The 15,381-nt window shown below is 40.1% G+C and overlaps 1 protein-coding gene across 1 annotated transcript in view; it reads right to left on the reverse strand.

Moving 5' to 3' along the window:
- LOC143387553 (KAT8 regulatory NSL complex subunit 3-like) overlaps nucleotides 1-15,381 on the reverse strand; it is a 100,386-nt gene that overhangs the window by 51,340 nt on the left and 33,665 nt on the right.

Raw genomic sequence — 15,381 nt, forward strand, 5'->3', positions numbered from 1 at the left:
AGTGAAGGCACAGGATGGGTCATAGCACAAACACCTACCCACGTCATACCAGGATATTGTTTTCTCCCACCCAGATTTCACACTGGTTTTCCACATGAAGTAGTCATAGAAATTTGCTCTATCTTGAGTTAAGCAGAGGGATGGGCTCTTCAACTTATTCAAGTACTTGATAAATCTTCCACAAAGAGATATCCAACTACTCTGTGGCTGTAAGTCAGGCTGTTTCACTAACCTTCACTCTCTGTTCCCAATACCATCAGCTCTGATGGAGAATTAGGAGGACAAAGGCTCAGAAAGCAGTGGCAACACCTCAGGCTGCTAGTGAATTACTGAATGCTGAGGTACACGAGCACGCCACCAAGGTGTGCCACCAGCAAGACTGAGTGCTAACAACTCTCTGAGGGTTCACCCACATGCAAAACTGTAAGAGGCAAGCCAGATTCCAGCATGTCTCTTCACATCCAGATTTAACACTATGACAAAGAGCCCTCTACCTGCACACACATAACTGAAGACCCTTTCCAAGCTCCAGTCACTACAACTGTTAAGACCGCTTTACCCTGCATTTTTCTGGATAAATGAATGAATAAATAGGAATCAACTCACATTCATAGACAGATGAATATTTAAAGATTGACAGGGAGCCATAAGACCCTGTAAAACCAAGAATTTTTCTTTTATTAGCCTTCAAAGTTGTTATCATGTCTATCATTAATATAATGGATAACATTTATTGAGTTGTATGTGACAGGAACTCTTCTAAGCATTTTTAACACATATTAGTTCATTTATTCCTCTCGACAACATGATAACATGGGGCTAATTATTATTTTCCACATAAAAAATGAGGACACTGAGGCCCAGAGAAGTTAAGTAACTTTCCCAAGTTCCCACAGAAAGGGAGTATAGAAAGTGGAGACAGCATTTTCATGCACATATCTTGGCCCTAGAACTCATTCTATGGTACCTAATCCAACTAGTGCCTCCTTTAGATGAAAGCACTACAGATAGGAGAGAAGACCAGGATAACAAACACATCTCAACCATGATTCACTGGTTGTGGTTGTTTAGCACACATATACTGGTACAAAAAATCTGAAGTCATGTCTGGGTTTTATGTGAGGATGTTGAAACCAGTTAATGAGTCTGCCATGCTTGGCAAATGGAAGAGAAACTACATATTTGCCATCTCAGGTCTAGTACATTAAGCCACTGTCAACTATTAAGACATTAGTTCAGGTTCACTTAGAGAAATGTGATCATAAAGCCTGAGACAGCTAGAGCTGCAATGCTCTGAGAGGGTCGTGTGGTCTATGAAGCCCAGAGAAGTGAAGAGATACCTGATAAGGCCGATTATCCACTCCAGAAACAGTGCTTTTTCTACTCCACCATGATGCCTCACAAGTGGCTGACACTCAAAATGGGAAAAGACAGAAGACAATGGGCTTTCAACACAACAGGTGATCAGGAAATGTCCACCACATGGCGTAAAGTACCAGTGGTGGGCTTCTGAGAAGGTAATACCTGCAGGAACCAAAAGGTAAAACCTAGGAGTTGGGACCTCACCCCACAGTGGGCAGCAGACCTCACACACCAACCTTATCAGAATACACCAGCACAAACAGGAGCACAACTGATGCTGCCCCTATGAGAACATGAACAAATAAGCTTGCCACAGCATATGCACCTGTCTTAGTAGCCCTTAGGACACATAACACAGAATTAAATTGGAGTGGCAGAAAGTCACCTAAGAACAGGCTGTTTTTTTAAGTCTGGTCAAAACTATTGTAAAAACTATATTCCCAACATGAATAGACAAACCTTGGATACTTTCAGTTCTATTAAGGATTTTAGGAGACTTTAGTTACTGCTATTTATAGTTGCTATAGTTACTGCTATTTATGAATAATATATTTTTTAGATACTAATATTTTAAAGAGAAAATTGCTGACAAAAAAGAGTCAAATGTTCAGTGCTAGGAGCAAACAAGCAAATGTCAGAGTGAAAGTCATTGTATATATCCAAAAAGGCTGATAATTTGTAAACAAATGAGAAAGAGATAAGAAGGATGGGGAATAGAGATGATCCTTAAATAAATGAAAGAGAGCAGATCCAACAGGTGGAAAACAAAACTCAAGGCCAAATAAATCTACCTGGGTAAATGGTCAAGAGAAATTTGCCAAAAAGTCAACGTAAGCTTTCCCTGAAGGTAGGGAAAAGGCAGTACCAAAGCACTACAAAGCTCATGAGCACTTCTGTTTCACTTACAAAAAATCCTATGGATTCCTTTCATTTTTTTCTGATACTACTCCAAAGAATAATCTTAAGGAGAGAAAAGTGGACTATGTGCTTTACCACTTGTAGGAAAGTATAGTGTAGCTGTTAGGAAGGTGCTTGGGTATTAGAATCGACTAACTGAAATTCAAGCCTCTGTCTCACTGCTCTCTAGCATAAGAGAGTTACACTATCTCCAGAGTATCACAGAATTGAGATATATCATAAAAGAGATAATGAACAGAGCTAACAGTAAATACTTGGCAAATATTAGTTTATTCTTTTTCTTCCTTATTCCCACAAGGTATTTTCTTTAAAAGTAGAAGTTTTGGACATGATAAATGTGAGTTGTCTATTGGGCATCTAAGTAGGGTTATCAAGTAAGCAGGTCTGGAGTCCAGAGACAGGAGATGCGTAAAGGATGAAGGCCAAGCACAGTGATGTGATGTATGCCTACATTTCAAGTTACAAAGGAGTCTGAGACATGAGGATCACAAGTATGAGGACAGCCTGGGCAATAGATTAAGACTGTGATTCTATTTTTGAAAAAGTATGTGTGTGTGTGTGTGTGTGTGTGTGTGTGTGTGTGTGTGTGTTAGAGAGAGAGAAAAAGAGAGAGAGAGAGAGAGAGAGAGAGAGAGAGAGAGAGAGAATGGGAGGACAGCCAACAAAAAAGACAATGTAGAATGAGCATAAAGATAACTATACATATCAAAAGAACAGAATTGAGAGTCCAGAAATTGATTGTGATTCTTTTACAAGGGCACCAAGAACTTTAACTGGGAAATGGGCTGAGATAACTGGTTATCATTAGGCAAAAGTATTAAGTTGTATCCCTACTGCCTACCATATGTAAGATTTAATGTACAATGATCAAAGATCTAAGTGCAAGAGCTACAACTATAAAGCTCTTAGGAAAAATATACAGGAGTAAAGCCCATGATTTCAGGTAAGGCAATGTTTTCTTAAATGACATCAAAAACAAACAACAAAAGAAAAAAAATGACAGACATCTAAATTTAAAACATTTGTACTTTTCAAAGGACACCATTAGGAATACAAGAAGCCAATTAACAAAATGAGAACAACTTTTTACAAGTCATCTATCTGATACTGGGGTTTTATACGAGAGGTGGACGGCACTGTTTGCCCCCAGAATTCTGTCAGGACTGAGAAGGTAGCCCCGGTGTCAAGGAGAAAGTCAACCTTACACCTATCCACCTGAATCTGCACCCTGGGTTCCTGTCTATTGATCATTACAGCTGAGGACAAGGACCCAAGGCACCATCAATCTTCATTTGAAATGCCCAGAAGATCAGAGGGTTCCCTGGCAATAGGTCTCCTACGGGATCTTGGACAGTCAGAGCCCCAATGACCTTGTCGTTGTCATTTAGGGCATGGGGTACACGGAGTGCATGGTCCGAGGTATGTCCTGGCCCAATGTCCCTCCTTGCCACACTTGAAGCAGGTTACCCAGGGGGCGTTTCAGTAATGGACGGCAACCCAAGGAAGCACCCTGCAGGGCCTGGGTGAGCATAAAAACCTTAAAAGCTACCTCCAAGAGCTCAGTCTTGGGGGTGGCAGGGCCTTTTTCGAGCTTTTCTAGTTTGGACCAGATAGTCAGGGTAGCTCTGTGAGAAGTAATATGTCATAAGGACATCATGGCCATCTGGGGTTTCGGGATCTAGGACACTGCTGAAGGGCTTTCGTAAGCCGATCCAGAAATTCTGATGGGGTCTCTTGTAATTTTTGGAAATTGACAGCCTTACATGCCACTTTTTTGAGCCCAGCAATTATACATGTGGAGAATTGGTCCCTATTCTGCATGCTAGCTTGTGTATAATCCCAGTCAGGAGTTTGATCTGGGGCAGCAAGTGGCCCCAGGGGGTGATTGGAATTAACTCCATAAGTTTCATCCACATGGGTTCTGGCAAGTTCCCAGACTCTGGTAGGTTCCTCAAGAAGAAGAGTATTAGCAAATAACATATAAGTGAGGCTATAAGCCTGGAGGACCCATTGAAGCACTCTTCTGTGGTGAATGAGCCCAACCTTAACTTGAGTTGTGTAAGGTCATTCATAGAGAATGGGACATGTACCCGGATAATGCCCTCAGGTCCAGCAACCTCTCTTAAAGGGGCCATGGTTTGTGGAACTAGGGCCAGGACCTAGTTTGGGGGGAACTAAAGGTGTTGGCTGAGTTGGGGGAGCACCTGAGGGGCGGGATGGAGCCGACAGGGGAGGTCAGTAGGGAGGGGGATTATCTCCCGGATAGGTCGGGGTGAGAACAAAGAAGAGAAAAAGCCTCAACATAGGGGAACTCCTTCCACTTTTTCGAGCACTTGCAGAAGTTAAATAGATATCTGAGAATTGCGGGATCTAGGGATTCTCCTGGGGGCCATTGACTTTGATTATCTAATTAATAGTAAGGCCAATCTTGTGTGCAACATTTAATAAAGGGGAGTCTGCAGGGAGGTAAGAAGAGGCCCCCATAAGTCAGGAGAGAGCCAAGAGTGGGAGAGAGAGAGAGAGAGAGAGAGAGAGAGAGAGAGAGAGAGAGAGAGAGAGAGAGAGCCTGTTCTTCCACCCCTCAGTACCTCCTGCTCATGAACCGGGTTACAGAGAGTCCACCGTGACCGTGAAGGTTGTGGTGGTGTGTTTTCTCTCCTCCACATTGGGCATCAGAGGTTTGCCAGACAATCACAGTCAAAGCGCCTGCATAGCCCATTTGAAGTTGGATACCCGTCAGGGGAACTCACCTACTGAAGAGCCAGTGTTGTGTGAGTAGCAGCAGTGCTCAAAAGAGTGGATGCGGATGGCAACCCTTGAGAGAGGGGGCCCTCAAGCAGTGAGGCATTCCCCATCCCGGGTTTCAGCACCAATGAAAGAATGATCAAGGCTTGCCATTAGAGAAAAATGCCCATTTATTGAGAAACAGCTCTGCATATTTATAGAGCCAGGGGTGGTTTGACAGTTGGTATGGGGTGCTTTTTGATTGGTGGGTAAGCATCAGGTGAGCCCAGCAGGGCTAGTCTGATTACTGGATAAGGATCATGTGATCCAGCAGGGCTCACCATTGGACGGCTCTTCTTGGGGGATGGGGAAGTTAGTCTTTGGAGACTGAGTGACTCCCAACAGGAGGATTGCAAGTTTGAAGCAAGTCTGGAAAATTAAGTGATACCCTGTACCAGACAAAATAAAATGTGTTGAGGGTGTAGTTCAGTAGTTGGGCACTTTCCTAGTATTGGTTAAATCCCTTGTACCAAAGAAATGAAGGAAGTAAGTGGGGAAGAAAGAGAGGGAGGAAGAAAAGAAAAAGAAAAGAAAAAGATTGAATGAGAGGTTTTTGCAGACTTTCCCATAGAAGGAAGGAAGTAGGGAAAAAGAAAGGAAAGAAAAATTGATAATGAGATGTTTTTACATACAAAAAAACTTTCCAAACTTTCCCATGTAGAAGTCTTCACAAAATTAAGAGTAGAATATAAATTATAGGATTATAGAAACTATATGTTATTCTGTGCTCTAGGGTCTTTTTCAAAATTCCCTTCATGTTATTGAAGGGATTCATTACAAGGCTACAACCATGAGAATTACTGATGCTGCTGAGTCTTTATCAGTTGAATGGTTGGATGAACGACTCATATATATCTCGGTGATTGATCCATAGAAAATCATAACCAAGACAAGGTGAGATCCACAGGTGGAGAAAACCTTTTCTTCTGAGAGTGAAGTAATGTTCATCACAGTGGAGGTAATACAGCTGTAGGATGGCAGATACACCGAAGGTACCACAAAGAGCAGCCCCACCACAGCCAGAACCGCCAACTGATTAAGAGTGGTGTCATAACAAGACAGAGGAAAGAGAGAGTTGATATCACAGATGAAATGACTTTTGATATTGTCAGCACCAAAGTGCAGGGGTGCTATAAAAAGAGTATGTAAGAGAGGGTTCAAAGTGGCAATGACCCAATGTACAGCCAACAAAGAGGCACAGAAGAACCAAGTCATAATGCTTATAACACAAAGGATGACAGATGGCCATATAATGGTCATATGCCATCACTGTGAGAACAAAACTATTCATGTTGGAAAACATCATATAGAAATACATCTGAGCTAGGCATCCAGGATAGGAGACATATTGAGTTTGGGTGTTTAATAGTATCTTGGGATGTGTAGTTTAAGGAAGGCAAAGGTCTACCAAGAACAATTTGACAAGGAAGAAATACATGGGTGTATGGAGGTGACAGTTTGAGGCAATGACCAGTAGGATGAATATATTTCCAAACAGCCCTGTTAAATAGAGACACAGGAAAAAGAGCAAAGAGGAGTGCATGCTTCTCTGGAGAACTCATGAAGCCTAGGAGGAGAAATTCAAGACACTGGTTTGGTTTTCCTTTTTTATTGCTTGACTATATCGGTTCAAAGACCCATCGAATGAAATAAAATTCCCCTTGGTTAAAAATTTTTCCCTTGATGTTTTTTTCTGCATTCCTCTGGTTTTAGTTCCACTTATCACATGCTTTCTGTAATGCTCTCTTTCATGCTTCATTGAGCCAGGGGTATATCTCTCCACCTCGTCAGTTTTCTTTGTCTTTACATCTATCTTGCCTTCACTGGAACCACACCCTAACCATGATTTCCATCTTTCCTCAGTCAGCAGATGATCTTTTCCTACTCTTTGATGTTGGACACCAACACTTGCATATTCTGTATGGCTGTGACCACCAGACTGTATGCTGTGTGCTGGAACACATCCATGACCCTGGTATAAAAAATGGCTTCATGGCATACATTAAGATTTAAAGAGGATTTTTTTCCAGACATTTGTCCAATATCATATGAACTATTCAGTTTGGAAATAAGTCATATACCTACCATTTATGTTCCATAAGATAAGAATAAATTATCTGAGTAAGTGTCACAAAAAATATATTAATTTTCTTGAAGATTGCAAAAAGTTAAGCATCCAAAAATAGTTACATAAACTATGAACATCAAAGATATTTACATATAAATTAAAATTATATATAACAAATGTAGATGTAAAATAAATATAGACAATATTAAAGGAGAACAAAGAGGAAACTGTATCAATACAGAGGGGCAGATTTAAGAGATTTTCTTTTAATATTTTTTGTAATATTTTAACTACAACTACAAAGAAGGGATTCATGTTTGTATAACATCATTATTATGTTGGTTACTATATTTCTTGGAGTTGTAGAAAGCACAAAGTTATAGAAGAGAGTTCTTGATCTAAGCAACTTGGAATTAGATTGTGGGGGAAATATTCTCATGGAAACTAAGAAAATATTTACATATGCAAATGATATAGTTTCTGAATAGTAGAGGACTCACTTCTAAGAGAGTTGATAGGTGCTGGAGAGCATGGACGCTAGAGTTATTCTACATTAAAATCAGACCCTATCACTTGTGAGTTGGGTGATCCAGTCATACCCTATCCATCTCTTATCTGGAAAATTGCAATAAATTTCTAATCAGTCTTTCTTCTAATAATCTTTGCAATTTAACCCTTCTTTTAAGCCTTCTAAAGAATTATCATTCAGGGGCTGAGGTTGTGGCTCAGCAGTACTGCCTAGTGTGTTCGAGGTGCTGGGTTTGATCTTCAACACCACATATGAATAAATAAAAATAAAGGTATTGTGTTCACCTACAACTAAAAAATATTTTAAAAAAGAATTGTCCTTCAAATATGTTTCCTCTCTCTCCTTCTTAAAGCAATGTATATCAATTGCCTACAACCCAAATTCCAACTTGCTGAGGCCTACAAGGTTCTTTTTAATCCTTTTCTTGTATTTATAGCTTTATGTCTTGCTATGATCATTTATTTACCTTCAGAGTATTCTGACTCAAAATGAAGTGTGTGTTTGTGTGTGTGTGTGTTTGTGTGTGTGTTTGTGTGTGTGTGTGTGTGTGTGTGTGTGTGTGTTATCTTGCTTTTCTCATTTTGGAATTCTCTGACCATCCTATATAATGCTTGCCTTGATATCTTCTTTAAAACATTGTACTGTTTTAGTTTTTATAACTCACCCATTATTATCCTTATCCCCTTCTTACTAATTTCTAAGTTTTATCATTAAAATGTACAGAATATAAGGGTAGAAAGTTTGTCTTTTTTTTAAACTACTCCATGTGTAGAATGATGTCTAGCATTCCACATGTAATCAATATGTATTTGTTGAATAATGGAATGAATGAATACATTTATCAACAACTCAGGAAGCTTTTCTAATATTGCTAGATGGAAATATACCTCCCCAATGTACATTGTTTCATAATGACTTTTACACTAGGCCATATATTATATAGTTGTTATATTGTTTTCGTGACTCTTTTTTGCTTGTAAGATCTTGGAAAGCACATGAACTGAATCTTATTTGTCCTCAAGTAAGGAAACTTTGTTTAATTAACAATTATTAATATTTGACTTTGAAGTGAGAATAATATTTTCAGGTAAAATAAGCTGCATGCTAGAAAGTGCAAGACAAAACCATATGTAATTCTACCCCAGACCCCATTGATTTGTGTCTAAAATATTGGGATGCAGAATAGTCTAATGGTAAAAACTACAAGAAATGGCAGAGGATAGTGGGGGAACTCTGTTGGACAACTTTTTCATTAAATAATACTCTGAATGTGAATTATAGAGAGTGATATTCTACACATATATGTAAAATTGAGAAAGGTGTTGGTACTTTGGACTCCAGAGAACCCAGAGCTCATGTGAGATTCTTTTGAGGGGAATTCCACAAAATAATTAAAGCAGCTTTCTTAAGCTGCAGACATACAATACTAGATAAAATAACAGCCTCCTGTTCATGGTCACTCTTAAATCAGGTATACATTCTGATATTGTTTCAGGAAACACAGGTTAGGGTTGTATCACATCATTTGCCACAGCTTCTACTACATAGTAGATATTCAACAATGTTAGTTGAATAGATGTTTTCTTAAAAACTGTGGAGACCCTAGGGGTCAGAAGTTCCTCTGGTATACAGAGGCCATAGGTATAGGGGATGGCAAGCTATGATCTTTTCAGAAAGCAGGAAATAATTAAATTATTTAAATTTTTTTCTAATTGTTGACAGACCTTTATTTAATTTACTTATATGTGATCTTGAGAATAGAACCCATTGCCTCACACATGCCAGGCAAGTGTGATGCTGCTGAGCCACAGCCCCTGCCCCCAAGAAACAATTAAATTATTAACAGTCTTTCTATAATGTTTCTTCTCATGATTTTAATTGCTGTATGTCACATTGACACAGAACCAATCTTTGCTTTTAACACTTTCATAATTTCTATTTAGTGTCCCCAGAAAGTTCTCACATGAGGCCCAATGCCCATTTCCTAGGTAGATGAAATCCACCTTTTATTTCTTGTTTTGATCCTTGCTACACTTTGCCAATATTTTGCCAGTGCCTGTGTTGACAGAAGTGGTGCTGATGTCAGAGCATTTATTCACTCAGAACCACAACTGACAGGCATCATTGTGTTCTCTGGAATCCAAAATGCTATCACATAAGTTTATTTAAATATTTATTTAGATATTGGTGTACCTTTATTTTATTAATTTATGTATATGCTTTGCTGAGAATCGAACTCAGTGCCTTACACATGCTAGGCAAGTACTCTACTACTGAGCCACAACCACAGTCCCCAACACATACTTTTGCATATAAGTTGAAGCATTCCTTTCTACCTTGACAGTAGCTATTTCTAGCATGTGGATACTTCACTTCTGCTTAAAATAGAAACTTCCAAGAGAAAACAGTTTCTATAATCTCCTATTTTCTTCTGTCAATGTCTGTTTTTTTTTTCCTGAGGAGAATCTGGGTGAGACAGAAAATGACCAAAGTGTGCTTAGTTCTTGGGTACAGGAGATGTCAAATTTCAGGACTTGAGCTATGGTCACTTTATGCTATGTGGATTGTAGATTAGAAGAAACCTGCCTGCAAAGAAGGAAGAATAATGTAGATTTACAGACAAAGGTAAGAGAGCCACAGATTGCTCCTTTAAATATGGCATATATATTAATCTCTTTGATCATCAAAGAGTTTTTAATGTCATTTATTTTAATTTCCATTTAATCTTCTTTCATACCAAATTGATTTATTCCTAAATTAATTTAGTTCTAAAGAAATACCTTCCTTCTTATTTGTTCATAGTTTAGACTAAATTCATACCCACTGGTCTCTTTTACCCAGAAGTCTCAACTAAAGTAAAATTTTCCAGCATTTTTTCCTTTTTGTTTTTATTCATGGCTATTATTAACTGTTATCCCATGCTCTTTCTATGATTACTATTTTATTGTTTCTTTTTGTTTACATATGAGAGCAAGATCCATTTTGATATAATCATAAAAGCATGGAATATATCTTGTTCTAACTATGACCCTATTCTTTTGGCTATACACAATGGTGGGATTCACTGCAATGTATTCATATATGTACACAGGAAAATAATGTCGGATCCATTCAACTCTGATTCTTGATGGCTGGAGGAGATAGAGCTGTCACATCACATACTTGCTGAATGCCTTCTGAACTAAGCCTGGACTACAGTGAGCAAAGTCCTATCCATATGACTTCAGGAGCTCTGAGAGAGATACACAAGAAAGTTTACCTTGTAGACTCTTGGGGGTGACAGTGGCACTCATAAGACTCGCTCTGTAACCAACCAGATGGCCCAACAGCAGACCTAGGCTGGAGAAATGGGTAGGAGAAGCTTCCTGAGGCCATGAACATCTCAGTGTAGATAGAGTGTCAATAGGGTGACAAGATGAAATTTGAAGCCAGAAGAGCAGCGCCATTTGAAGCCCTGCACAGGGTGGCGTGTTCAGCTACTGGAGACTCCACTAATCTTTATACTTTGTAATTGTATAACTTTATAGGAATTCACAAAATCCAGGTCTTGGCTTGACAAAAGGAAGCAGGATGTCAGTTCCAGGAGATAAAGTCATTGTAAATGGAACCAGCATCTCCAAGTTCTTTGGAATGAGGTAGGCTAAACCTTCCCTCAGTCCTCTGAAAGATATCCTCTTCTCAGTCTCATGTGAGCACATGAACAGTGTTTATGAAGAAGCAGAATTCTCAAAATGGAGTTTTGCCCAAAGCAAGAAGACTGGACAGAGATCCAAGGGCAATACTAGTAATTCTAGGTGCTTATCTTTTCCTTTTCGTCTGTGCATTTCCACATACTTTACCCACATTAACTCATTAACACTCCAAACCTTACAATAGCCATCCATCATTCTGAGCTTTGGGATGAAGGTGGTGATATCATCTAAGCTGTGCATCCAGATAAAGCTCCTTCTTGAGAGTGACAATACTTTTCTGTCCACAGCTCACAGAACCCTTTCCAGTCACTAGTGGTAAACTCATTTCTTGACTCCTGTTCAGAGTACTCCTGTGATGCCACCTCAGTGCACTGTCCAGAATCTCAGAACATCACAACTGGAATGGCTATGCATATCTCCCCTGCAGTGGGTAATCCTGTCTTATATTATTTAGAACATCAACTTATTCAACTGATCCAGGGAAGATATGTAAAATGCCCCAAGCAATACAATTAGTTAGGGGCACATGAATTTTCAATTCCACTATTCTGAACAGAATGCAGTAAGGAGGAAAATTCTCTTATCCAACAGATAAATTAACACTAAGCCCACAGGCACAGAACTGTGATAATAGAAATAACTGTGTAATAGAAAACCTGTTCCTGAGTTATTATAATTTGAAATGAAAAACAATGTATATTGAGGACCAGAAGCTGGGCAGCCTTGGGCTTCATGCATAATATCTTCCAAGACAGATTAATACCTTTTTTTCTAAGAACACTCCTAGATCAACTCTGAGCTTTTTACAGAATATAAATAATTCACAGAATAAAAATAAACATTTGTGGATTGACTTGGTGGGCCAAAATTCTTGGCAGTTGGACATTTTTCCATTTTCTGCTTTAATTTTTTTATACTTTTTAAAGTTTAGTTATAAAAGCATAGCTAACTAGGGTTCAATACAGCTGTAAGAAATGTTGGTGTCAGTTGCTGTCACCTATGTTTCCCAAGCTGGTTTTTAAGAAACATTAATTCTGGGTTATAAGAGGGGAAAAAGATTCTGTGTTCAAGTAACTGAGCAACATTATTAAGCTTCCTACCTCATCCCCCAACAGTCTAAAGGTGCATAGTTTATTAAAGATACTGTGAAGAGTTGGGAAAAGAAAGTTTTAACTTTGTTGAGAGAGGTGTTTTCCAAGATTTTGTCCATGGTAGAATCCCTCAAACATTTTGCATGCTATCTATTAAGTGCTACAAAATTTGTGTGCCTCTTATTCCCTTATGACTTGATTTGGGGTAATTTATTGGAACAGAGAAATTGTTAGGCTTAAATTCTTGTTAGGGAGAAGAGTTCAGACAGGGACTGGTAAAATTATGCCAGGTAAAATGTCATCAGGTACACTCAAACTGGGAAAAATCAGGGACCATGAAAAAAGATCATGTATATTATTAGGCAAAATGAAGACTAAGATGGGACATGAGACATGGATAGGATTGCACTAGGTAGAGATGGAGTAGGATAGGTGCATTTCAAGGTGATATGTTGAAGAAGATGGGGAACCTCATGGAGCTGTGTTTGATGCAAGTGGGTTGGAGTAAGAGTGGGTGTGTACTGAAAATATCATAGAGAGACATGGCCAAAAAGCCTTCAATCACACTGTGGTCCTTGAATGTTTGCTTAAGGTTCTGACACTCCAGAAGGTGATGAGAAACTAGTGGAGGGTGTTTTATTTTGTGCAGAGAAATAACAGAACTTGGGGTGATAAGTAGGCAGGGTGAGGCTCACAGAAAAAGGTTAAGTCAGGAGAAGGAGTCAGCTGGTAGGGGAGGAGACAGGTTCTGGAGAGACCAACACACCATTCAAAATATTGCCCATCAGACAATGGGAAAGTCCAGTTCGTGAGGAAAAGTAACGGAGACCAGCCACAGGAGACTATTTCAATAGAGGAAACCTCCTGCATGGTTGAGAACCATAGCCTTGAAATTCTGAATGTGTTCATTTGACTCCAGCAACCCGGCTAGATTGCAAAGGGACTTCAAAGGGTTTTTGAGTCTCTTTATCTGTCATATGGGAACTGTTTCTATCTCAAAGGGTTGTGGGTGTTCCCAAGGAGAAACTTTTATAGCACAGGGGCTGCACATATTGGGAGCCAGGAGTGAGCATGAACCACTGAGAGAAGGAACTGGAAAGTTGAGATTATGCCCCGAGGCTGTCTAGAAATGGAGTCAGGGACCCTCAGGAAGACCAAAGCCCTGGCTTCAGCCGAGTCTAGCAAATACCATCTGGAGAGAATGGGTGAGGTGGGTCAAGGTGGCCTTGTCCTATCTCCCATCCTAGGCTCTGCCCTTTTGCCCAGCTTTCATCCAGGGAAGTCTCCCAACAGCTCCAGGCTGGCCAGGCTCCACTGCCAGGAGTCAATCGTGAAGGTGCACCCCTGTGCTCCTCCCCAAATTCCCATGAGACTCTAGATCCATGGCTACGATTGGCCAGCGGACCCTTACATCTTGGCCAATAAACACCACACCACTCTGTGCAAGGATTTTACTGGGTAGAAGAAAACAAAATGATGAGAGGGGCCCGGGTGGCCCCAGGGACAGCTGAGGCTGAAGAACAGGGTCGAGGCTGGCGGACCAGGTACCTGGGTGAGTGGCGGCAGGGTAGAGAGGTAAGTAATGGTAGGTATGTCTTGCAGGCTCTGGAAGACCAGGCCCACTGCCCCTGTTCCCAGCCTCTCCTCGGAGGCCACCATTCATGGGGAGGGGAAGGGGCGTGGAGGACGTGGCTGAGTCCTGGCAGGGGGGGAGGGGGGTTGCGCCATCTGATCCAAACCTGCCGTGGCCCATGCTTTCCCCAGGACTGCAGGGCCTATCCGGGACTCCTTCCCCCAGACCCCTCCCCACCAACTGCACGCTCTTGGGCAGGAGTACTTCATGGGGAGCCTCCAGCAGAGTTTTAATTTTGAAGAAGGATTGAAGTGTGTTTCCGCAAGACCAAAATATGGAAGGATTGTCTGCACCATTCCTTCCTTCCTACTTCCCCCAGAGGAGCCCTAATGCCTCCTGGGGGCCGTGGGGCTGGGGACCTTACCGTCCTGGCTTCTCCCTGGGGCCGCAAAGCTGGAGGCCTCAGGGTCCTGGATCTTTCCGGGAATCATGGGGCTGGGGACCTCAGGGCCCTGGCTCCTTGGCTTGGGAAACTCAAATTCATCTTCAATTCCCTGAAGGCATCATATGTTATTTTATCTTGAAATGACATCTAACAGCAAGTCACGTTATATGAAAAAGAAATTCTATTATTAGTTTTTCATTACTTTTTGCATTTTATATCAAAAGTTTAGCACAGTGCTATTGAAATTAATGTAAATCACTGGAGGAACTTATATGCAGCATCTATGACTTAAAAACAGATTTTTAAAAAATATTTCCAGAGATTCCAAAATCTTAATTCAGTTATGACGTCTGGTAATATATTTTAAAATGTTTCAAAGAAACCAATTTTTACAGTCCTTCTTTCAAATACAGAGTAGTTCTTGTAATTGGTAGAGCATGTGTATATGTGTGTGTCTATATATCAGATTTGGGGGCTTGGTATACTTTTTTTAATGTATATTTTTTTTTGTTGGAGTTGAACACAATACCTTTATTTTATTTATTTTGATATGATGCTGATGATCAAACCCAGAGCAACATGGGGCTTGGTATTCTTAAAAAAATTGGGATGTGTGTATGTATTTAACTTTAAATATATACATACAGAAAATATATCTTTTAATATATACATAGGGAAGATATATATTTTAATTCCAAGTTTAAAGGGTGCATTGGCATGTACTGCAATCTGGTGGTATTTTCTTTAGTTTAACTTGTCAGGAAAATTGAAACCAAATGTTAAGTTATGCTTGTTACTTTGGAAAGTAAAGTGAACTCTTAATAGAAAAAACAGAGTTAAGAGTGGGGAACAGTGACTCATGACTGTAATTCCAGTGGCTCAGAAACCTGTGGCAGGAAGATCACGAGTTCAAGTCAGC

Source organism: Callospermophilus lateralis, unplaced genomic scaffold (genome assembly GCF_048772815.1).
Source record: "Callospermophilus lateralis isolate mCalLat2 unplaced genomic scaffold, mCalLat2.hap1 Scaffold_390, whole genome shotgun sequence".
NCBI lineage: Eukaryota > Metazoa > Chordata > Mammalia > Rodentia > Sciuridae > Callospermophilus > Callospermophilus lateralis.